Genomic DNA, 24,338 nt, shown 5'->3' with positions numbered 1-24,338 from the left:
ATAAACATTTTAAATAAGTGATAATGATCTATGTTCCCTTTATAATAGACCGAAATTTCAGTTTTTCTTATCTCGTTTTATTGAATTTTTAGTATTCTGAACTTTATTATTGTTAATAGATTCTCAGATATTGCCAAGTCATGGTTCTCCAGAGACAGAGAACCGAAAGGATATATAAAAATATGTATAAGGGGATCAATATTATGGGAATTGGGTCATATGGTATGGAGATGTGGGGTGGTCCAGCTATTTGTCAGCCATGAACAAAGAAAGCTAGTGGTGTAATTAATCTGAGTCCTGAAGACCTGAGAAACCAGGACAGCAGATGGTGAAAGCCAGTTGAGACTAAAGATAGGGCTGCAAACAGAGGGCCTCTGGTATAAGTCCTAGAGTCTGAAGGCCCAAGAACTGTGGCTCTGGGGCAGAAGAAGATAAAGGTTCTATCTCAGGAGGAGAGAGAAAGAAGAGAGACTTTTTCCTTCCTCCCCTTCGATTCTTTTCTGGCTTCTGTAGACTAGAGGTTACTCCCTTTGGTAAAGGCAGACCTTCCTCACTCAGTCTACTAATGCAAATGTAAATCTCTTCCAGAAACACTTGTACAGACACACCCAGGACTAACTGGGCATCCCTTAACCTAGTCAAGCTGACAGAAAATTAAGCATCACACAAGGTAATATCATCATGTTCCTACTACTACTCCCTTGCAATCCAAATGCTCACCCATTCACAGATGAACCTACTTTTGTGGAAAGAATGATTGATTCTCATTCCCTATTTTCCCTCTCATCACACTTTCCAAAATTTCAGGCTCGTGGCTCATATGTGATTTTTCTTTTTTTTTTTTTTGTCATATGTGGTTTATTAATTCTTTCCCCCATGGAGCCTTTTAGCAGATTTTTCTGGCACTCCTTTGTACTTTGGAGTCCATATCTAGCATCCTAGTGGAGTTGGCCTCTGTTAGAAGGGTACAGAGCAGAAATAAAGTCATAGCATAATCAGGGTGCTTTAGTGCAGGAGGGTAGCTTATCCCTGGCTGGGATTGTGGTTTGGAAGAGAAACTCCTAATATGAGATTATAGAAAAACAAAAACAAAAACAAAAAAAGCAATTAAAAGGAGAGAGAATAAAAAGGGTATTGGGCTAATGAAAGTAGGCCCATTTTTGTCCAAAATACGTGGAGGTTGTGTTATTGGGCTAAATACTAGACACAACTTTATGTCAACCAACATGGAGGCCTATCATCATCACGAATCTCTCCTTATAGACACATTCTTTTACTTGCTATTGGATGACTTTAGAAAAGAATTCCAATGTTTATTTTCTAAATAAGAAAAGAGGATTAAAGTGAAAATTTCTGTGATCATTAACATGTTGAAGTTACGTTTGTTTTTTAAAACATAAATTACATCTGATTGATGTTTTTTACACATCTTTATTAAGATATAATTAATAATCACACTACATACATTTAGAGTGAAGAGTCTGTTTATTTTTTCATTCCTTCTGCTATTTTCAGGCTTAGTTTGCTCCTTTTTTTTTTTTTTTTTTTTTTTTTTTGGTTGGCTAAGGTAGAAGGTTAAGATACTGATTTGGTATTAGAGGGGCCAAAACATCACCTGTTTAGATTGAGAGTCAGAGATTGTACAAAATTAGGAGACACCTCTGGATCCCCAAAATTCTACTAGCAAGAAGGACAATGAGAGATCTATTCAGTTCTGTCAGTGCCAAATCCTGTTCCCTCACCTCTGTTCTTAAGGTCAGCCAAGAAAGAATTCAGAGACAAATTCTTAAGTAAGCAAGCAGTTATAGCAGTTAAAGCAAGAGTACACCCTGGACTTGGGGATAGCAGGCAGGTACAGAGGTGACAACAACATGAGGACCAGGGTCATCTTTTCTTCTCATGTTTGACTCAGTTATGAGTCATAGCCAAGTCAGTCTCTGGCTAAGGTTCCTTCCAGTCATCTAAGGGACTCTTCCCATTGGCTGGTACAGGGAGTTTTTGGCCCTATATGGTGCTTGTTGGAACTGACACAGCAGCTGTCCTCTCCAACAGGGGTCAAACCTCAATGTAAATGTATTACAATGAAGCTATAGATTACTGTAGGCAACGGTCATAGGGGAGATTGCCTGTGTGTTCCCCAAGGTCTCTCCCAGCTGTTTGAAATTCTTAACAGTCATAAAACACCAGTTCCCTGCTCATGTCTCAGTAATTGCCTACTCTATCATTGCAGATGCATGGTATGTTTCATAAAAAAGGAAAGTAAAGAAACATGACCAAGAGGATGGTACCAAAAACAATGAAGTCACAATTGAAATTCATAGAAAATTATTCCCTGGCCTGAGTCCTACTCAAAGAACTGCCAGTATTTGTACGATTGGATGTTACAATTTCTGTGAATTAGTTCCTTCTTTGTCTTCCCAATTTTTTCTTTCTTTTGAACTAGAATACCTGTAGCAGCCATCCAATGCTTATCCCAATATTATATGTTGAGTATTTGTTGGGGAAATGGGGGCAGGTTACTTATCTCTCTACTTTCAGATCCACAGATTTGGAGAAGTCAAACTTGAGGTGGTGTACTTGAGCAAATACATTCAGGTTGCTTTATTTGTATCTGGACATGATTTAGACGTTGAGCCTATGGACTTTGAACTGACTCCATAAGGATAAAAGTCAAGGTAATTTGGAGGGGATAGAGTACATTCTGCATAGTTGAAAGATATGACTTATTGATTACTTGAGAGAAGACTCTGGTTGACAGGCTCTAGGATGACCCCCAGTAAACTTTGGCTCTTTGTTCATGCTCTGATGTAATTTCCTTCACTAATTTTGGACTGTAGATTTTTTTTTCTTTGTACAAAATACGGAAGAAGTAACAGGATGTTTGGTATTAGGTTTAAAAAAAAAATGCCTTCCATCTTGGAAAATATTTCTTGTTTCTCTCTTACTCTAGCTTTAGTTGTCTCTATCTCTTACTTTGCTTTGGTGAAATAAAGGTTGTCACAGTGTCTGTATTCCTTTGGAACTGACCACATGGTAAGGACCTGCTGTCTTAAGCCAGTAGCATTTGAGTGTGCTTAGAAGCAATTCCTCCTCGACATGAGTCTGAAATGACTGTAGTCTCAGATAACATCTTGATTGCAGCTTTGTGAAATAACCTCAGTTAAATTTATCCAACTACATTGTTCCCAAATTCCTGCCCCTCCAGAAACTATAAGATAATAGGTGGTCTGTGCTTTTAGCTGCTAAATTTTGGGCTTATTTGTTACACAGCAATGAATAATGAATACATTGGGTCATGAAATGTCTTACTAAACCTCAGCTAAGCCTTCTGTAAATCCCTTTAAATAACAAAAGATGAGAGAAAAATGGCATGTTATGGTTCCTAGAAATTATGATTCTCTTTAACTGTAATGCATTCCTTTTGCTAAAACATAGAATGTAGCCATATTTATTACTCATGACACACATACTAAAGCAATATTTTTATTTGTAAATACTACAACAAATTTCCAACATGTCATCTAAGAGTCTGTTCAGTGTTGATAAAGCTGTTCTTCAGTTGTCCCAGAGGGGATTTTAGAAAAAGAAAAGATTTAAGCATAAATAAATTGCTTAATAATAATATATATTACTTAATCATATACACACACTCACACACACACACACTCTACATATATATATATATATATATATATATATATATATATATAATCTCAATATATATACTTTAAGAAACCAAAATAATAAGATAATCAAACTCTCAGCCTGAATTCACTGGTCATCTGAGAGACTGAATTTCATTGTTATGTCTTTAAATTTAGAATATTATGCATTCCATTGTGAAGTTACACATAAAAAATGGATCAATTATATCAATGATATATTTTTTAAAGATTTTATTTATTTATTTGACAGAGAGATCACAAGTAGGCAGAGAGAGAGAGAGAGAGGAGGGGAAGCAGGCTCCCTGATGAGCAGAGAGCCTTATCGGGGCTCGATCCAAGGACCCTGGGATCATGACCTGAGCCAAAGGCAGAGGCTTAACCCACTGAGCCACCCAGGCACCCCTCAATGATATTTTAAAATCATTGTTGCCTTGGCTACAGAATAAAAACCAAAATAAAATATGTCACCCCAAATCTAATTAAATTAATGTAAAAGTTAAATTGACATTTCATAAGGTTTTTATGTTTTGTTTTTAAATATGAAACACTTCATGAATTTGGGTCATCCTCATGCAAGGGCCCTGCAAATCTTCTATGTATAGTTCCAATTTTAGTGTATGTGCTGCTGCAAAAAGCATGTTTATTTTTGTTCCAGTAGAATCTTTCTCCTTATAGCAATTTGATAAAGAATATAATAAAATATATCATCACTAACTTGTAATTGAATTATTTGCTGCTTAGGTTCTTATAGCTACAGTACTAAATGGGAGTATTAGCAACGTATGTATTATTTGTCTACTTGTTTATAACTTGTTTCTCCACTTTGCCTATTTTTTGTATGCCTGGAAATTAGGATATAGATATGTGTATAACTTTTTTCTTTTTTTTCTTTCTTTCTTTCTTTTTTTTTGCCCTAGAACGTATTCTTTTTTTTTTTTTTTAATTTTTTTTATTTTTTATAAACATATATTTTTATCCCCAGGGGTACAGGTCTGTGAATCACCAGGTTTACACACTTCACAGCACTCACCAAATCACATGCCCTCCCCAATGTCCATAATCCCAACCCCTTCTCCCAAACCCCCTCCCCCCGGCAACCCTCAGTTTGTTTTGTGAGATTAAGAGTCACTTATGGTTTGTCTCCCTCCCAATCCCATCTTCTTTCATTTATTCTTCTCGTACCCACTTAAGCCCCCATGTTGCATCACCACTTCCTCATATCAGGGAGATCATATGATAGTTGTCTTTCTCTGCTTGACTAATTTCGCTAAGCATGATACGCTCTAGTTCCATCCATGTTGTCGCAAATGCAAGATTTCATTTCTTTTGATGGCTGCATAGTATTCCATTGTGTATATATACCACATCTTCTTGATCCATTCATCTGTTGATGGACATCTAGGTTCTTTCCATAGTTTGGCTATTGTGGATATTGCTGCTATAAACATTCGGGTTCACGTGCCCCTTTGGATCACTACGTTTGTATCTTTAGGGTAAATACCCAGTAGTGCAATTGCTGGGTCATAGGGCAGTTCTATTTTCAACATTTTGAGGAACCTTCATGCTGTTTTCCAGAGTGGTTACACCAGCTTGCATTCCCACCAACAGTGTAGGAGGGTTCCCCTTTCTCCACATCCTCGCCAGCATCTGTCATTTCCTGACTTGTTGATTTTAGCCATTCTGACTGGTGTGAGGTGATATCCTAGAACGTATTCTTAAATCATCGTTTGTTGTTATAATGCACTGCTTCTTACTAATTATTATTTTTTAACTTGGCAAGTTGGTTATATCAATAAATCATTGGGTTCAGATATAACATTAGTAGATAGATACAACTATAAATATAGATAGTGCCTTTTCAGTGCTAAATAAAGAACTTTCAAGTAAATAAACAATATCCTTGAGGTCAAGAACCATAGAGTCAAGGAAATTAAACAATTAAGCAAACAATTATGGTTAAAGTGTGTTAGGGGACTAAGATAAGTAGAAAGGATTTAACACTACTGATGATTATAAAATTTAATTGAGTTATGTAAAGAGGGGAAGCCAGGATATCTTCATAAATAGTGACCTAATGGTAGAATAAATGGATTAGAGAGATTGACAAAGTCAAAGAATTATGAATAAAGATCTTGATTTTAGCATAAATTTGTTATGGAAATTTTGTGTCTTGAAGAGTTACCAAAGTAAGGAAAAGCTTCTCATTTATGAAAGAGGGCTTCTTTGCCATGCTAATACTTGTAGGGAGATGTAGGGAGATGTCTCTTGTGCTAAGAGAAGGGGATTGTGTATTTGTTTGTCATTCTAGGAAAAAACAAAGAGGATACCACTTAGTCATATCTCCACCAACTTGTAGTAGTGGAAATAGAATGTGTGGCCATGACACCATGTGATTTATGTATTTGCTACCATGATTCTAGAACTAAATTCCCTTAATTTTAAAAAAGGTATTCCATTATGTCCACTATTCCTCTATGCTTTTGCCTTTACCAAAAATCTTCAACGCCTGTTTTTTCTTTCTTTTTGTCAAATGGACTCCTAGTTTCATTTCAGTGTTCTAAATTGCATACTCTCATGCTTCATCTTCCTTCTCAAACTTACATTATACCTTCTAGAGCTCTTGATCTGTGACTACCTAGCTCTCATTAACTTATACTTCATCTTAGCCAAAAGTCAGAGAAACGATTAGCTCTCATTAACTTAGAAGAAAGTGGACAATCGGTTCAATTCTTGCCTGGCCTGTTTCTGCTTCTCTAATGTTACTTTACTCTTCCCAGCTCACTATGTTCAAGCATCATTGGTTCTCTGATTGACTCTACATCATGCTATCTTCTTTACTTTCTTTATTTCATGTGTTTTGCATTTGATTTCCCTAATGTCTAAAAACCTATCTTCTGGTTCTTTGGTGATCAACTCTCTCCATTCCTTTGGGTCATAATTTAGGTTATCTCTAAAGGAAGTCATTCCTTACTTCCTGTCACCTTGATTTGAAGCCTCTCACACTAATTATTATCTATGAATACCCCTTTTAATGCCTGTTTGACAGGCTTGATTTTGTAGTGTGTTCTGTGCATTGTTTATTGTTTGTAAGTCTCAATACATTATGAGAATATAAAACTTACAAAACATTTAATGCAATATTGCTTGCAATATACTATTAGCAAACATTTCTGTATTGTCCACTCTGTATGAAGTAGTAGACATTGAATAGTATAAGATAATCAGTTTCTTTTCCAACAGTTAATCACCAAAAAAAAAAAAAAAGTAAAAATAATTTAATACATAGAAAGCAATATTTCTTAAGGCTCTGAGACAGCTAACATATTCCTGAAACTTAGATTATTATAAATGATTCATTTCCAGCAGGGGAACATTTTTATTTTTCTGAAAATTAAAAGTCTTTTATTCATATACCATTTTGTAAAAAATTCTTAACATTATATATTTTTTCTCCTTTTTCTACAAAGGCAAAGAAATGGGCACTATAAAAGGAACAATCGTATGCTCTAATTCCTTATAATCATCTAAACAAACTAATCATTGACATGTACCTTTTCAAACTCTGAATCCCCAAACCCACAAACTCTGAGGGAGAAAAAAATGAAGAAATTAGACCTGCTTTCTGTAAATATTGCCATTTATGTAATATATATTATTGCTACATTGCTAGGTGCTTTGTTCTATTCTCATTCTATGCCAATTAATTCTTGGCTTGAACTAACAATGTTGTGATTACTAATGATGATAAGAAAACACATAAAGGATAAAGAAAACGAGGTAAAATTATAAGAGGAAACTCAGTTTGAGAGGTTAGAAAGTTTCTTAAAGGTAATTATAAAAGTGCGTATGATGGTTAATATTTTGTGTCAATTTGATTGAGCCATGATGCCCAGACAGTTGGTAAAATATTATTCTCAACATTTCTGATGGTTCTGTGAGTATGGTTTGGGGTGATGTTAGCATTTAAATCCATTGGTTGTCTGTAAAGCAATTGCCCTTGATGGTTTGGATGGGACTCATCTAGTCAGTTGAGGTTCTCACTAAAATAAAGACTGAGCTCCTCTGAGCAAGTGGGAATTCTACCCACTTGACCCTCAGACCAGGACTGTAACATCAGCTCTTCCCTGGGTTTCCAGTCCAGGCTACCCTGCATATTTTGGAGTTGCTAGCCTTCATAACCCTGTGGGTCAGTTCCTTAAAATAAATCTCTTATATATACACATGGCATTGATTCTGTTTCTCTGGAGAACCCTGCATAATACAGAATGAATCAAGGATTATAACCCATAACTCTCTGATCCCAAAGCCCCTATTCTTACCAAAATACACATTGTACATTGCAAAATATAAACCTTAAAGAATGATTTGGTCAGACTTCAGAGTGCAGCATATTTTAGCTGATAGTTTAGTCAATTAAGTAGAAATCAGGCTAAAAGATTAAAGTTCTAAATTAATATAATGGAGGAATAACAACATAGGACAGTAGTTAAGAATGCAGAATTGAGAACAGGAAGCTCAGTGTTCCAATTCAGCTCTGCTGTCTAACTGGGAGAACTTGGGCAAGTTATTTAGCCTCCTTATAATGAAGCCTGTAGGAACCCCCACAGTACTCCTTGGATCTAGATCCCTTTAACTGTTTTGTTCATTCCTACTTCCCTTGTATGTTACTTGCTTCAAACTGCTGCAGTAGGGACTCTATTCAGAAGACTCCCATTTGCATGAAAAGCTGTTTTGACTATAGGTAGAGAGAGAGAGAGAGATTTGCTTCGAAGCTTATAACTGCCTGGGGTATTGTTAGCCAAGGACTAACGTGCAGTAGGGTGAAAATTCAGCTCATTTGCCTTTAGGACAATATATAAGACCTAATTTATATTCTAGAACTTCTCTCTGGGATAAGGCCACACTTAGCTAGAAATTACACCTTACTAGGTTTTTTCGTTTTGTTTTGTTTTTGTTTTTGTTGTTTTACCTTCCCAACCTGCTTCCTTTATTTCCTTCTGGTTTCTCCTGGGGGCACTTTCTAGATAAATCATTTGCTTAATAATCTTCATCACAGTCTCCTTTGGGAGAAATTGAATAAAAACATCAAGTTTCTCATCTCTACAATTGGAATATAATCTTTTTTTTAAAATTTATTTATTTACTTGACAGAGAGAGATAACAAGTAGGCAGAGAGGCAGGCAGAGAGAGAGAGAGAGGAGGAAGCAGGCTCCCTGCTGAGCAGAGAGCCCAATGCAGGACTCCATCCCAGGACCCTGGGATCATGACCTGAGCCGAAAGCAGTGGCTTAACCCACTGAGCCACCCAGGCTCCCCGGAATATAGTCTTTAAGTCAAAGGCTATTGTGAGGGTAAAAGAATTAGTGCATACAAAATATTTATAACAATAACACATAACATGATAAATAGGCATTAGTATATAAATTATAAAACGAAACAATATATGTTCAATTAATATAAAATAATTTGTTAAATGCTTATTATATGGCATACACATTCTATGCATCAGAAAACAAGTAATCAATTATCCTACAGTACTCTTATATATGTTCAATTTATATAGACAATTAAGCCAATATTAATAAATGCAATACAATCCATATGATGACAATAGTACATACTGAATTCTAATGGTTTTCTAAAGAGTAATATAAAAAAATCATCTTGGACACAGAACTCAACCCAAGTAATCAAGGAGATTTGTCAGAAAGGCTAAGTATAGATTATATAATTCAAAAAATATGAAGAATGATGGTGACTAAAATAGAGACAACAATATATACAACTTTTGAAAGATTTGGAAGAGTTTTACAAGTCATTATTATTTGAATTGAGTGCAGATGTGTGTCTCTTGATATGTGTGTATAAGTGTATGTTAAAGTATGTGGTGGTACATGTGTTTATGTGTGTGTCTACTTGGGAACGTATTGTGTGTGTGAGAGAGTGAGAGAGAGGGTATATGTGTGTGTCTGTGTTGAGGTGTATTTGGGGAAGTAGGACTGGCATCAAGGCTGAAGAGATAGCTGTGTTAGCATTCTATGCTATATTTCAAGAGTTTGTTCTTCATTTTAAAGGCAATGTCAAGTCAACAATGGATTTTAGTAGGAGAATAGAATGCTGGAATGATAAGTTCGGCAACTGTGTTAAGAATGTAAGTGAGGGCAGGGGTGGTAAACTGGTTTCAACTCCCACGCCAACTCTGATCAAATGGTACTGGCTGCCTGGAGTGTTTGTTGAGAAGGATTTTGAGGTCTTGTCCACACTAACTAGGAAAGAACTTCTTGATTGATTATGAATGTCTTCCATTTATTTCTTATGTTCTAACCCATTCTTTATGAATCTGGTCCCTACAGGGCATATCTGTTATAGATATCAGATGTAGATCCACTGATAGGATCATGAAAAATACAGATGGAAAACTTTTCTCTGAAAGCTTCTAACCTTGAAGCTGCAATAACATTTTTATTTGTCTTAGGAAGAAGTATATAGGTTACCACAGGCATTAGCACATAGGTATACTAAAATTATTAATTTAATGATTTCAATTTGTAAACAGTGTTTGCAAACAGAGCTCTGGTAATCTATATTTATAGTATCATAATAAAAAGAAAACCAAAAACATAGTAAGAGGAAAGTTTTAGTACTAAAGATTATGAGAGATTATTGTGTTTGTAAACATATAGACTTTGCCAAAGCTTTATCCCCTTGTGCTTCAGTTAGACCAAATACCCTCCCGTTACGTGTTTTACATATTACCCTACTGATTTAGATTTAATTGACTAAATGTTATAAAAGATTCCAGAGCCAGCTTTAAATAATAAATACTCCCTCATAGGGCAAAGAATAAAGCATTTAGAACCAGACAAGCCTATATTAGAATTCTGACTTTGTCATTACCAACATTTGGATCTTAGGCAAGTTTGCTTTGGTATGTCTCCTTTCTAAGCATATAATACTAACTTAATATAGTTTTTAAAAATCTCAAATTCAATAACCTGTATGCATAAAAAATGTACTTGATAAAATAGTGTAATAATACCTGATAAGATTTGAAAGCATAGTTCCTATGATACATTTTATTGATTGTTAAAAAAAAAGCCCAAATTAATTTTGAAATCAATTACATGTTAAGAAATGTTTAAAAACAGAAAACCTGTAAAATGTTCATTTATTTTTAGTCCATTATATACTAAAATGTTAGATATTGGGGTCACTAACTTAAAAATTCATGGTTCACCTAATAATAAGCTAATAGTACAAACAGATAGATGTGTGCCTCTCTCCATTAAACAAAGAGCAACTTGAGTAACATTTCCTAAGAACTCCATAGAGAAAATCACATAGTGAAGACTGAATATGAATTTAACTGTAAATGCTTTTTATGAAACTATTCTGAATTGCTATTGTAGCACATGGTTATTAATACATGAATTCTGAGTTGAAACATGGCTTCAAATACTATTGCACTTTCCAAAATGCCCACATAGGATGTGAGAGTAAATAGATCTTTTCACTTTTTAATGGCTAATAATCACCCTTCCAACTGACACCTTCATTGATAGTACCATTTTAATTACAAATTGTGTTTGATTATTTTAAATAGGATAGTGTTGGAAATGGAACTAATGATTTTATGTGCATCAACAATTTTCATTGTGCTTCATGTAACCTACAAGAACCCTGAGACATACTGTAGCTGATTTGAAGTAGTATGTTCGGTTTCTTTCTACTCCATCAGGTACTGCATTAGCATGACCCCAGGGTCTAGAGTTTTAAAACTTAGGAAATAGAGCAAAACTTGTCAAGAAAATGCCCCCCAAAGCAGTCAAAGACTTGGAAGAATACTGCTCTATAAACCAGTGTTCTTTGTCCAGCAATAAGTATACAGTAATTTTAAGAAATAAGCAAAATATGAAATGACTCTTCTAATATTGACACTCATGTTGTAAAACAACTCAATTATTCCAAAGGCATTTCTCTTAATTTTAAAGAATATCACATTCAATGGATCACCATTTAATAAATACACCATTAGCACATCATTGTTCAATTATATGAAGACTAAACTACTAGAGAAATGATCCATTTTATAAATTCTTTCTATATTTAGAATTAAAATCTGTTGTTTTGTGATCTCTTTCAACTTTATGTCACACATTATCATCTTCTTTTCATTTAGTAGAAGCATGGGGAAAGAAAATGTACTATCCAGTCATGCTTGAGTTTCTTTATGTTTCACTTCAGTTTTCTGGGCATTACTAGTAGCTTTTATTTCACAGTTGTTTCTTGTTTAAGTCTCACACAAGATGACAACAGCATGGGGCAAATCATTTCTGGCTTAATTTGAAATGCTGTTTTCAGGGTATTTTAACAGCAGCAATTCTCATATGAGCAAGTAAAGATCATAAATGTTATCTGTATCTCCCCAGATAAACTACAAATAGAAAAACAAACACACACCAGAATTTGTAAAGTGATAAAGGAATTTAGTATGTTTTAGCCATTCCAGTAGAGTTTCAACATGGGCAAAATCTATATATATATGAAATTTGACATACTTTTAAAAGGAACAAGGTGAAAACAAGGAAATAAAAATACTTACAAATCAGGCAAACTCTACAACGGAAATGCAATCTAAATATATGCTATCCAGGTAAAATATATGTTAAGTGTCAAAAAAGCTAACAATTACAAACTCATTGCTCTGTGCGTGTGTGCATGTGCATGTTTGTGTGTGTGCGCACATGTGTGTGCATGCGCGCACGTGTGTGTGTGTTGCGGAAGGAGGATTCCTAAGAAGAAACAAAAACAAAGAACTGATAAAAGTCATCTGATTAACTTATTGAAAAAGGTACTAAAATTACTGTAACAAAAATAAGTTGATGTAAACTGGGGAGCAGGAACTGTGCCTTGTAGATTCTTATATCCTCTACCTCAAGCAAATGACCATCCATCTCTTGGCTAACAGCAAGAATGAACAAATAGGAGGGCCAATCCACTCTCATTTAAACACAGTCTATCACTAAAATTGTCAATCTTCATCCTAACTTGTTTTAAATACTTGAAAATGTTATATTAAGCAGATACCATTTTTTTCTAATGTCATTTGGGATAATAATAAATCTCCCATTTTTCATGTGTTAAGTATAAATCCTTACTAATTTGTCTATTTCATCACTGTTTGTAAATTTTTAGAACTTCTTAAATCTGGTATAATCTCTGAGACCTGTCTGTATTTACTGATAATCTGATTTAGACTAGCCCTTGAAGGTTGCAAGCAAAAGTATTTTTATGTCCTCACCATCTCAAATTAACATTGATAGTGAACTCTTTGCATGTAGAATTATAATGAGACCTCATGTGGGCTTTTCTATATCATCTCTAGGTAAATTCTAACCATCAAACTATATAATGTGGCTACTTCTCCCAAGATCTAATATTCTATTCCTGTATAATTTAAGCATAGGATTACATCTGCTTTTTTAAAAAGCCATTAAATTACACAGACAATTCATATATTTTTTTGAGATTTTCTTTATTTATCTGTCCGAGAGAGAGAGACAGACAGACTGAGAGAGCACAAGCAAGTGTGAGGCAGGCAGAGAAAGAAGCAGGCTCCCCACTGACCAATGAGCTTGATGGGGAACTAGATCCTAGGATCCTGGGATTATGAACCCAGCCAAAGGCAAACACTTAACCAACTGAACCATCCAGGCATCCCAAAATTGTTTGTTTTAAACAAAAACCCCAACCTTTTTCACATGAAGAAATCAGGTTACACTTTCTTTTCTGTATATATGAAGTTGATGTTTCTGAAACTCATTGTAAAAACAATTGTGTTCAAGTCAAATGCAAATTAAAATATTGATTGAGAAGGTGATGACCTAAGGCACATAAGTACCGTGGCCTCTGAGAACCAAACTGAGGGTTTTGGCGGGGAGGGGAGTAGGTGTTTGGGTAAGCCCGGTGGTGGGTATTATGGAGGGCACGTATTGCATGGGTCATAGGTGTGGTGCATAAGCAATGGATTTTTGAACACTGAAAAAATATTAAATTTAATTTAAAAAACAAAATTCATTTATTTATAAATACGAAGGACACTATTTTCATATTTTGTGTATTAATTAAATTATTCTGCTTAGACTGAGGAGAATGAATTTGGAAAAGAGACAATACTTTCAGAGATATTGTCTGAGAGTCATACCCACATAAAAAGTGACTGGGGAAAAGAACACCTGAATGAAGTATGTCAGCCTCTATTAGGTATGACTAAACTTTCTTTTGCTTTTGTTGTAGAATTTATAAACACTTCTCTTACCCATCACCTGCCTTAACGCACACTGCTTCACTCATATATGTTATATATTTTCTCCAAACAAAAGTAGGTCTAGCTATTGCCCGGTTAGCTTGGTAGTTAAGTGAACAAATATAAGCTCAGATAAATTAGATTTGATTTCCACGAGCTTGCCATCATAATGATATAGTGAATATCTGTAGTCAAAGCCAGTTATTTATAAAAATTAAAGGGAGTATACATAACCTAGTAAAATTTTTATTTTTATTTATTTTTTAAAAGATTTTATTTATTTATTTGACAGACAGATAGCACAAGTAGGCAGAGAAGCATGGAGGAGAGGGGAAGCAGGATCCCTGCTGAGCAGAGAGCCCAATGCAGGGCTCAATCCCAGGGTCCTGGGATCATGACTTAAGCCGAAGGCAGAGACTTTAACACACTGAGCCACCCAGGTACCCCCAGTAAAAGTTTTAAAAGGAGTAGTCTTTTGTGGGGAAATGGAGAAGAAGAAACAGAGTGTTAAATTAATCATGCCCCCCCCCCAAAAATATAGTCCAAAAAGTTTGGTTGTGATTGGGTGGCATTAAGATTGAAATGCTTAAAATGGAGATTTGGTGAGTGCTGTGAAGTGTGTAAACCTGGTGATTCACAGACCTGGGGATAAAAATATATGTATATAAAAAATATATGTTTATAAAAAATAAAAAATTAAAAAAAAAAAAAAAATGGAGATTTGTTTTGGTGTGTTTTATTTTGTTTTTTTCCTTATGAAAAATAGTTCTTAGTTTGTATTTCTAAACACAAATGTAACCATGAAAACTTATTGTAAGGAGATGCTTTTTTGAAGGATTTATATCCTGTTTCTTTCCTACTTTCTCCAGGATCAGTATTGCATTATACCTTAAGACAGATCTAATCAGCAATATTACTTTACTTCCTCTGACTTCTCATTTGAGCTTAACATTTTTTTCTCTCCAAGATTCACAGATAATAGTTTTTGTTTTTGTTTTCTTTTTTTATGTGTCTCATGGCTTTTCTAGTATCTTCCTATTTTTTAAATAATTTTTTAAAATATTTTATTTATTTATTTGACAGACAGAGATCACAAGTAGGCAGAGAGGCAGGCAGAGAGAGAGATGGGGAAGCAGGCTCCCTGCTGAGCAGAGAGCCTGATGGAGGGCTTGATCTCAGAACCCCAGGATCATGACCTGAGCTCAAGGTGGAGGCTTTAACCCACTGAGCCACCCAGTAGTCCCTATCTTCCTATTTTTATAAAGAGTTCTCAGCTTACTTTGCCAACCCCCTTAAATCCATTAATAAATTGTTTTTATATTAATTCTTTATCTAATAACCATGTTTCCAGAAATAATGATTATCCTGAAATATATCTTACTCATTAACAAATGCCTTACATGCTTGAATCAATATTAAAATAAAGATACATATGTCTAGGAGATTAAAAGAAGCCTGCTTAGGGCAGCATTCCAAATTAAAATTCTACATTCACTTTTTTTACTTATTAAGAGTAAAAACAATAAGCTCTCTAAAGGAGAGAATTAAATGCTATAACTAAATACAAATGCAAATTACAGCTTTGCTTATACACCATATCTTATCTATACGATTGGCAAACATTCAAAAGTTTGCAGAAGTACTTTGTTGTCAAGGCTACAGAGAAGCTAGAACTCCTACATTTTTGTTGGGAAAGCAAAGTGGTACAACCTTATGGAAGGGAATTTGGCAAATTACATATGCATTTCCCCTTTTACACTGAGATCTCATTTGAAGAAATCTATTCTAAAATACTCTGGCAAAAATCCAAAACACACATACGCAAGTATATCTTATTGCAGTAGTATTTTCAATTTTAAATAGTGCTTGTGGATACAACTTATTACCCATCAATAAATAAATTGAAAAAATTATGGTACCGTGCAATAACGGGGTCCACATGGGGACTTTGTCACTGTAAAAAGTAATAATTTATATGTCTATATACTTTTATGATGTAATATCTGGGATTAATTATTTTAGAAATAAAAAGTAGAGTAAGAAAAGTGTGTAAAAGATGTGAGCAAGGTTATTAATTTACTGTCTTTCAGCTCCTAATCAACACTTCTTTGTCTAGAGCAATATCCTTATTATTATTATTGAGCAAAAATGCTCAACCTTGTCAACAGAAAGCACTAGAGTGACATTGTAAGGAAACAGAGACAGGATTTCACTTCCTTTCCCAGTTCTGGTACTGCTTCCAGTTTTCCTTTTATTAAACATGATTGCTAAGACCCATTGACACTCATATTGTAAGAACAAATACATATTAAAAATAGGGGCTTAATTCTCCTTGGTAAAAATAAGGGAAGAGACTCCCATCTTCCTCCCCTTTTTTAAAGTGTTTATTTTAGAAAACTTGTATGTTCTTTCTTTGCCTCTTTGAACTGAGTATAAATCTATTTAATGAGTGAAGGAGTGTCCCAGGAACTTGGGAACCTGTCAAGGCCTGGGAACCATATCTTGAAATGCAAGATATCAGCCCGTATTTCCCAGTTTCCTGGCCCCAAGTTCTAAACCTACCATTTTTCCTGTCATAAAGATACTATATATATATATATATATTTTTTTTTTTTTAAAGATTTGTATTTATTTATTTGACAGAGAGAGACACAGTGTGAGAGAGGGAGCACAAGCAGGGGGGATTGTGAGAGGGAGAAGCAGGCTTCTCGCTGAGCAGGGACCCTGATGTGGGGTTCCATCCCAGGACCCTGGGATCATGACCTGAGCCGAAGACAGACGCTTAACATCTGAGCCACCCAGGTGCCCCCCCTTTTTTTTCTTTTAAAAACATTTAACAGAACAAGTGGCTACTCCAATTACAAGGTGATTTAGGATGTGCTGTATGTAACAAATGGTGCGGTAGAGTCCTCTTAATTAAGGATTAGTTATTGTTTATTTTGAAAATAATGTATAAAATGTGTTGCTTGGCTATGTACAAGGATGAGATTTCATAGTATCTATTGCAGATTTTTTGCAATCTGTTTAGAAAATGTCTGTGATGCACATCACATTATGGTTTAATACTCTTTCAATAATAAAACTGGTTTTATTTCTTTTCTTTTGTAGAGCAGTTTTCTCGGGTATCAGGAGATTCCATTTTCAGCTCTATTTCCCAAACAGTATTAGTGGACCTCACAGACTCTCCCAACATGAGGATGCATTTATGGCAGGTTTTAGTCAAGCTCACGGGACATTTGTCTACCTACACCTACGGCCCAAAGTAAAGAGCATACCTGCTACTCCCTCAGGCCACACTCTCCCAATCAGTGTGCTATTTCTATGAGCAAGTTTCTACCATCACTAAGACAGCGACTTTCCTACCTAACAACTACTTCTTACTACCTGCCTTCCCTGTTTCCCCAGCAAGGCTGTGGCAGCATACTCCATCAACTATCCCAACCTAGTGACTACATCTAGAGACCTGATGTGCCCAACCCACACCTTGTGACAACTGTGAGTGACTCCAGCAGCATAGCTCCAGCTCGTACTCTCAGGCAAGTTGCTTTTACGCGAGTAGGGCTGTTGGCTTCTGAGTCTGTCTAACCCTTTTCAAAGAGATTTGAATCTGTCTTTGGGTGGGCGTCTTCCTTTGTCATCACTCTCCCTTAGTCTATAGATTGTAACTTTGTGTCTGCCTTCACTAATTTTAGATCTCCTGGAGTATTTCCTTACCTCTTTAACTAGTCAACCACTTTTGCCTAATTGTGCACTCTTTCTATTAAAATGTCCTTTCTCAAAATAAGAGCTTTTTCTGACTCCCAATTGGAGCTGACTGATACGGAGTTGATACTGGGAGTGATTCTGGCAGACAGCCTCTCCTGGATGGGATTAGATTGGGTATTAATGTAGTGCTGAACTCCTTGTAAATGGTCACTGGGAAGCTAGTGTGCACAGCTTCTTATATATCAAGTCATCACATGTGGTTGATGAAGATAAAATTCTAACAGAAATAAGTACCTTGAGAGATCAAGAGGCAGCTCCACTTGACTGTTTCCAGGGTAATTATGGACCACTGTCTGAGTGTGGTGCTACATGCATTCCTTTGAATGTGCTGCTTATAGAAAGAAAATGACCAGCTCAAGTCTTTAACTCTCAATTTAAATTCAGTCTGAAAACTAAAGAACTTCCATAACAGCTATAAAATGATCCATTATCTTTTGTATCATCAGAACCAATATTGTTTAAAAGAAATGCAAAATTTAATTTTGGTCACACCTGGGTGGTTCAGTCAGTTAAACGTCTGTTTTTGGCTCAGGTCATGATCCCAGGGTCCCAGGATTGAGTCCCGTGTCAGGCTTCCTGCTCATCGGTGAGTCTATTTCACCCGCTCCCTCTTCCTTTTCCCCCTGCTCATGCTCTCTCACTCACTCTTACTCTCTGTCTCTCTCAAATTTAAAAAAAAAAAAAAAAAAAAAATCATATGCAGCAGAAATACAACAGCTGGATTCACAGACTCAACAAGTTTCTCATGGGACAAATGGGGTGCAGGTTAGGAAAAATAAGAGACCCTGAAACTTGGAATGGAAACTTTGGACCCGGATGAAACTGAGGATTTTGGATCCTGGATTAAAGAGCCTTCCTTGCTCGTGGGAGTGTCATGCTGTGGTGTTTCTTTTCAGCAACTTTGCTTCTCTATACTTGAAAACCTGTAAAACATTCCCCAACACCCCCCTCCCCCGGGGCACATGCCAAGAAAGGGCATGTTCATTCTCTTCAGCTCTGTCACAGTCATCTTCTATCATAATGAGACTCCTCCTAATGTCCCCTCCCTACCAAGATAATTAAACAGAAGCAGTGGCATGCCCTTGGTGAAACTGTAGGTATTAAGGCCATGATAAATGTACTTTAAAACTAATCCATAGTAACAAGTACTAAATTCAATGGATGTCACCTGTTTAGTCTACTCCAAGTCAGGGGGTACTTGAATAATAACTGTATTATTTCTAGCTTATTTTGGTTTTAACTTGAGTTGCAACTGCTATTTTGATTTAATTTCTTTATTGGGCAAATCATCACCCCTGGTACTTGGTATGCAGCTATTGGTTTGGCTACTACTGACTTCCCTATCTCAATATATAAAATTTATGAGAAGCCATTTTTCCTTACCTAGTAGGGTGATGTCAATTCTGTTCCTTGTCATAGTATTGTCTATAAATATTTTGGTTTTTTTCATTTTTCTTTTTCAAGTTCCACTGCTTATTACTGATTACAACATTTTGATTGGATCTAATGAGTAGGAAGTACTTGAATATCTTAGTATGACCATATTCCAACTGGAGGAGAAATTGACACTCAATCTTAGAAATTAAGTTTTATTTGAGCAAAGCTATGATCATCTGTTTACATATTGTCTTTGGTTATTTTTATACTAGAGCAGCAGAAACATACATATCTATCAAAACAACATATCTATCACAGATTTTTAAATATTTATTATATTGTCCTTTGCAGAAAAAGTTTTCTAACCCTTGATATAGAGGGTAGGAGATAAGCACAAAACTTTAGGGTCTTGCTACCTAAATGAGGTTTCTGGGGGTTCAGTGGTCTGCAGCATGCAATGACCATCCTTCTAAAGTGAAGAAAATTTGCTGTACCTTGCAGCATAATGCATACTTTGTTTGTTTGTTTGTTTGTTTGTTTGTTTTGGACTGAAGTCAACCTATACCACATTTGAATGTGAGAAAAAATGTGGATTAAAAAAAAAGATACTTGGGTGAATCTCTCAGAATAGGCACAGATTTTAAGGATACTTGAATGCCCACCAAAGGGCATCCACTGAATCAGAGGATTTTAGTAATCATATAGACTATTAATATGCTTTGTAGATGTGAGTCATACTCTCTCCCCAGATATCTTAAGTGCTTGTTCAACTGGTTCATAAATAAAGTGGTATGTTGGGTGGGGTTTGGCAAATTTCACAGTGGGGAGGGGACACTAACATTACATTTTATGGGAGATCCTTTAGGACAGATCAATATACTATTGTTGCTTCTACATCTGAGGGCATAATAGAAATTAATGAGTTACTCTACCATGAGTACCAGGGAGTATTATCATGATAATGAAGAGTTTCATGTACAGAAATGTTAGTGACACAAATTCTTTCTGGAATTTTTCCCCCTGTGGGTCAGTCAGAATTTAACATGAGAATCTCTGATGTCCTAAGGTCTCACTCTATAGAAAGTGTCCTGTTAGTTGGCAAGTTAGAAGCCTCAGCAGCCTCAGTCCTGACTGCATTGTTATCACACTTCTACCAGTAGAGGTAGATGATAGTTCCTGACACAATTCAGAGGCCCGTGCACTAAAGTTCCTTGGGATTACTTGGGCAAATTTATAATGCTCAATTTTTCTGGCAGTCAAAAAACAAAACAAACAAACAAAAAAAAAACCCTATCACTATCTGATTACTCTTTTCCTTAACTTCTGAAGTGTCTGTTAGAAATAAATCTGATGGCCCCGGATCCTGTATGTCCACCACAAAATGCCTGTCAGTACCTCAGGATCTTTTTCTCACTCCCATCCTCTTGGCTGTTTCTCTGCCTTTCCATGGGCTGAATGAAAAACATTTGATTCTTGGTTTGGGCAAGTTAGGGAGGTTGGAATAATGAACCCTCCACAAACAAGAACTGAACTCAATTATTCAACTGAACTGGAAACGCCAGGACCTAACACTTGTGAGGTTATGTTAGAGGAATTGTCGACTTGTGCCTCTTAGCAGATCGAACTACCACAAAGATGTGAGGCCCCAACAGTTGTAACCAATGCTTTCTTACTATGGGTCTCTGCAATTATGGTTCTTCTCTGGATTCAACCCTAGGAATTAATTTATTTCCCTCCTAAAATGGTGACATGAACCTTACAAGTAGTCATGAAAGACTTGAAAATATTAAAACAAAAACAAAAACAAAGCATTACTAGTAGATCATATAGGCCTCACATGACTAAGGTGATTTCTCTGAAATAAGCTTAAACATGGTTCCTTGGTGAATTGTTCTTTGACAAATTCTGCTGCTTGGAGTCCTGTAGAGGACAGCCTCTACATTCTCTATGTTCTCTGTGAGACATACAGAACAGATTTGATCCCAGGCACTGTTAGTAACATTATCCAGAATGCCCAACAGCAGTTTACACATGAGGAGATTCAACCAAAGCCAAGATGTTGTAAAAGCAATAGGTGAATATTACAGGGAGACACTGGAGTCTCTTACATTTCTGTGGGTCGTGTAAGCAAGGGCACAAACTGTTCTGTTTTGTCTTGGCTTTTTTTTTTCCCCCTATCTTTCTGGTATGTTTGCATGATGAACAATCTTGGAAAATACAGTGTCTCTTTCAGAACTAATGACAGATATCCTTACTCTCTGTTATAAAAGATTCAGGTTCTTTATGCTCAGGGTTTCTCTTCTGTAATGTAACAAACTGTACAGGCATCTTTCTTGGCCAATCAGTGTTGCCCATGTGGGACTCAGGTCCAAGCAGACCTGAGGCAAATATGCTAATGTTCATGATTTTTGCTACGCTATCAATAATAATGTCATTTACCTCTGACCCAAGAGTCTCATCTCTTCAATCAACATCTATAATAATGTGGTGAGCTAATGCATTGGTTTGCAAATGGCATAAATATTTGGACCCATTACAGTTCTTGATATTCCTATTTCTTTTCCCAATCCTATTGTTTTTTTCTCTTTGGTTTTATCATAGAATATATTTTGCTTCTTTATCTTGCTTTCCCCTCCAAAATTTCTTCCTAGAATATGCAATCCATTAAATTAGGGGTTTGCAGCTTTTTGATTCACTGACGTTGTCTTAGTTCTTAGAAAAGTATCTTGCACAGAGTGGGTGATGGATAAATATTTATTGAATGAGTGAACAAACTCTGCAACTACAAATACTCATCTCAATAACAAGTAAAAAATTTTAAAACTAACTACCAGGACATACTAATCTGATCTACACACAAATAGAGGAAAAAATAGTCTTTTTTGAACAGAAAAATAGAAAAAAATATATAGTTTACAATAGAAACAGAATACTTTTGAAACAGAACTGAATTAATTCAATAAATTAATATATAATAAAACCTACTAGATAAAACAAAGCTATATTATAAATAAACTTTAGTTTTTTTTCCCTTTCTCATAAAGATATGTTTATATAGCTATGTAAATAAATAAATAAATAAATGTGACAATAATAGACATAGAAAGACCAATTAGAAATCTGATTAAAGAAAAAAAAAAAGAAGAAACAAAACAGGGAGACTTCAAAGATTACCTACCACAGCAGAATCTTAATGGAAAGACTTGGGATTTTCCAGCAGTATGTATGATCCCAAGAGGAAATCTATCTAATTTTGAATAGAAGAATTAGCAAGTCTACATGACTAAGAAAAATAAGCCACAGTACCAATTCCAGTCTTTGTTGGTAATATAAGTAGTAACTTGAACTTCTTTAATTTTCCTTCTTAATCGATCAAACAAAATTATTTTTTCTAATGGTTCAGATGAAGGAAAGGGGTGTTATTTATCAGGTTTCTCAAAATCCACCCATATCACATCCAGCAGTATTTTTTCTACGGAGGTAATGACAGATAAGCATGAGAACATTTATTAATAAATGCCACATTAATTGAATAAATATAAAACATAATAGGGTAAAAATCAAGGTAAAAAATGACTAAAGCCTAAGTGTATAAGTGATTTTAAATACTTACATCAAAAGGTATTTTAAAATTTATTTTGTGGATAGAAAATAAGCAAAAAAATGATTATTGAGTTTATAAAATTGTAATAACTAATTAAAAAATACAAGAGAATCACTTTCTGATCTATTGTCTGTAGTGGAACCACCAACAAGATGCAGATTTTTGTGAAAACCCTAATGGGGAAGATCATTACTCTTGAGGTTGAACCTCCAGATACTATAAAAAATGTAAAAACCAAGAGCCAGGGTAAGGAAGGTATTCCTCTTGATAAGCAGAGACTGAGTTTTGCAAGCAAGGGGAAGATGCATGTACTTTGTATGACTGCAATATCTAAAGTCCACTCTTCATCTTGTGTTGAGACTTTGGGTGGTGTTAAGAAAAGAAAGAATAAATCTTACACCATTTCTGAGAAGAATAAGCATAAGAGAAAGAAGATTAAGCTAACTGTTTTGGAATATTTTAAAGAGGGAAAGAAGAGCACAATCAATCGCCTTTGTGGGACATGCCCTACAAAATGTGGTGCTGGAGTTTTTATGGCTAGCCACTTTGACAGACATTATTGTGGTAAATGTCTGACCTCTTGCTTCAACAAATCGGAAGTCAGGGAATTGTATAGGGGTTAGTAAAATACATTAACTAAAATAATAATAATAACAACAATAAGCAATAGAATAAATTTTCCATCAACAATAACACAAGCTTCTTAGAAAACTCCAAATTTTAGGAGACATTAATGGAGAAATTACAAATATCACTTGAACAACAATCTGTCGAGGGAGAGATTGTCCATATTGATGGATGACAATACTCAAAGTTATAAACAGATCAATATATCAAAACTTTTAAAAACAATCCAATAGAAATTTCATTGCTACTTTTTCACAACACTTAGAGCACAATGTATATTAAAATAAGTAAAGGAAATACAAACATCAGAGAAACAAGATAACTTTTTAATTAAAAAATGATATGGAAAATTTCCACATTTAATAATAAGGTATCGTAATGCTATGACACTTTGACTTCAAAAATACACTAATCTGCATGTTTGAAAACACTTCTATGATAAAAACCTAGTAGCACTTGCATAAATCAAATACTAGACAAGACAAATATCCCTTAAAGTGCATATCTAAACAAATCAGAAGTTAATAGCAATCTATAGAAATTAAAATAAAGCTTTACTAATCCCAGAGTTTTAAGGAGCACTGGGGATATGATTTGTATTGTTGAAAATGATAGAAGGGAAAGTAAAGTCTCTGGCCCATATCAGGTAAAAAATGAAGATTTAAAAAGAATTCTAGAATGTTTGGAAGGTTACATTTTGAAAGAAAAGTAAACTTGGAGGGAAAAAATCATATATATATGATATACAAAACATCATATATATATTTGTGTGTATTTAATATATGGTATGTGTATATTTAATTTATTATATATTTAATTATATACTTAATATATATTTAATATGCTTAATATATTAAATATACTGTCTATTTCCCACACACTCCAAGAATTCACAATCATAGTACTACCTTCATGACGTTTTTAGTTTTCCACTTACAATTTTGTCAGGATCCAAGAAAATATTTAAAGTTGTTGTAAAGGTTGGTAGAACACTA

The 24,338-nt window shown here is 35.0% G+C and overlaps 1 non-coding gene and 1 pseudogene across 1 annotated transcript; one reads left to right on the top strand and one right to left on the bottom strand.

Moving 5' to 3' along the window:
• Positions 1-4,198: 4,198 nt before the first annotated feature.
• LOC131814188 (U6 spliceosomal RNA) lies at positions 4,199-4,303 on the bottom strand. Its single transcript, XR_009347189.1, has one exon. It is a non-coding gene; the product is annotated as a U6 spliceosomal RNA (small nuclear RNA).
• Positions 4,304-22,868: 18,565 nt separating this feature from the next.
• Positions 22,869-23,339, top strand: LOC131813602 (ubiquitin-ribosomal protein eS31 fusion protein-like; annotated as a pseudogene).
• The last annotated feature ends 999 nt before the right edge of the window (positions 23,340-24,338 follow it).

Source organism: Mustela lutreola, chromosome 13 (genome assembly GCF_030435805.1).
Source record: "Mustela lutreola isolate mMusLut2 chromosome 13, mMusLut2.pri, whole genome shotgun sequence".
Classification (NCBI taxonomy): domain Eukaryota; kingdom Metazoa; phylum Chordata; class Mammalia; order Carnivora; family Mustelidae; genus Mustela; species Mustela lutreola.
The sequence above is the reverse complement of the archived record's forward strand: the minus strand, read 5'-3'. Positions and strand labels throughout refer to the sequence as shown.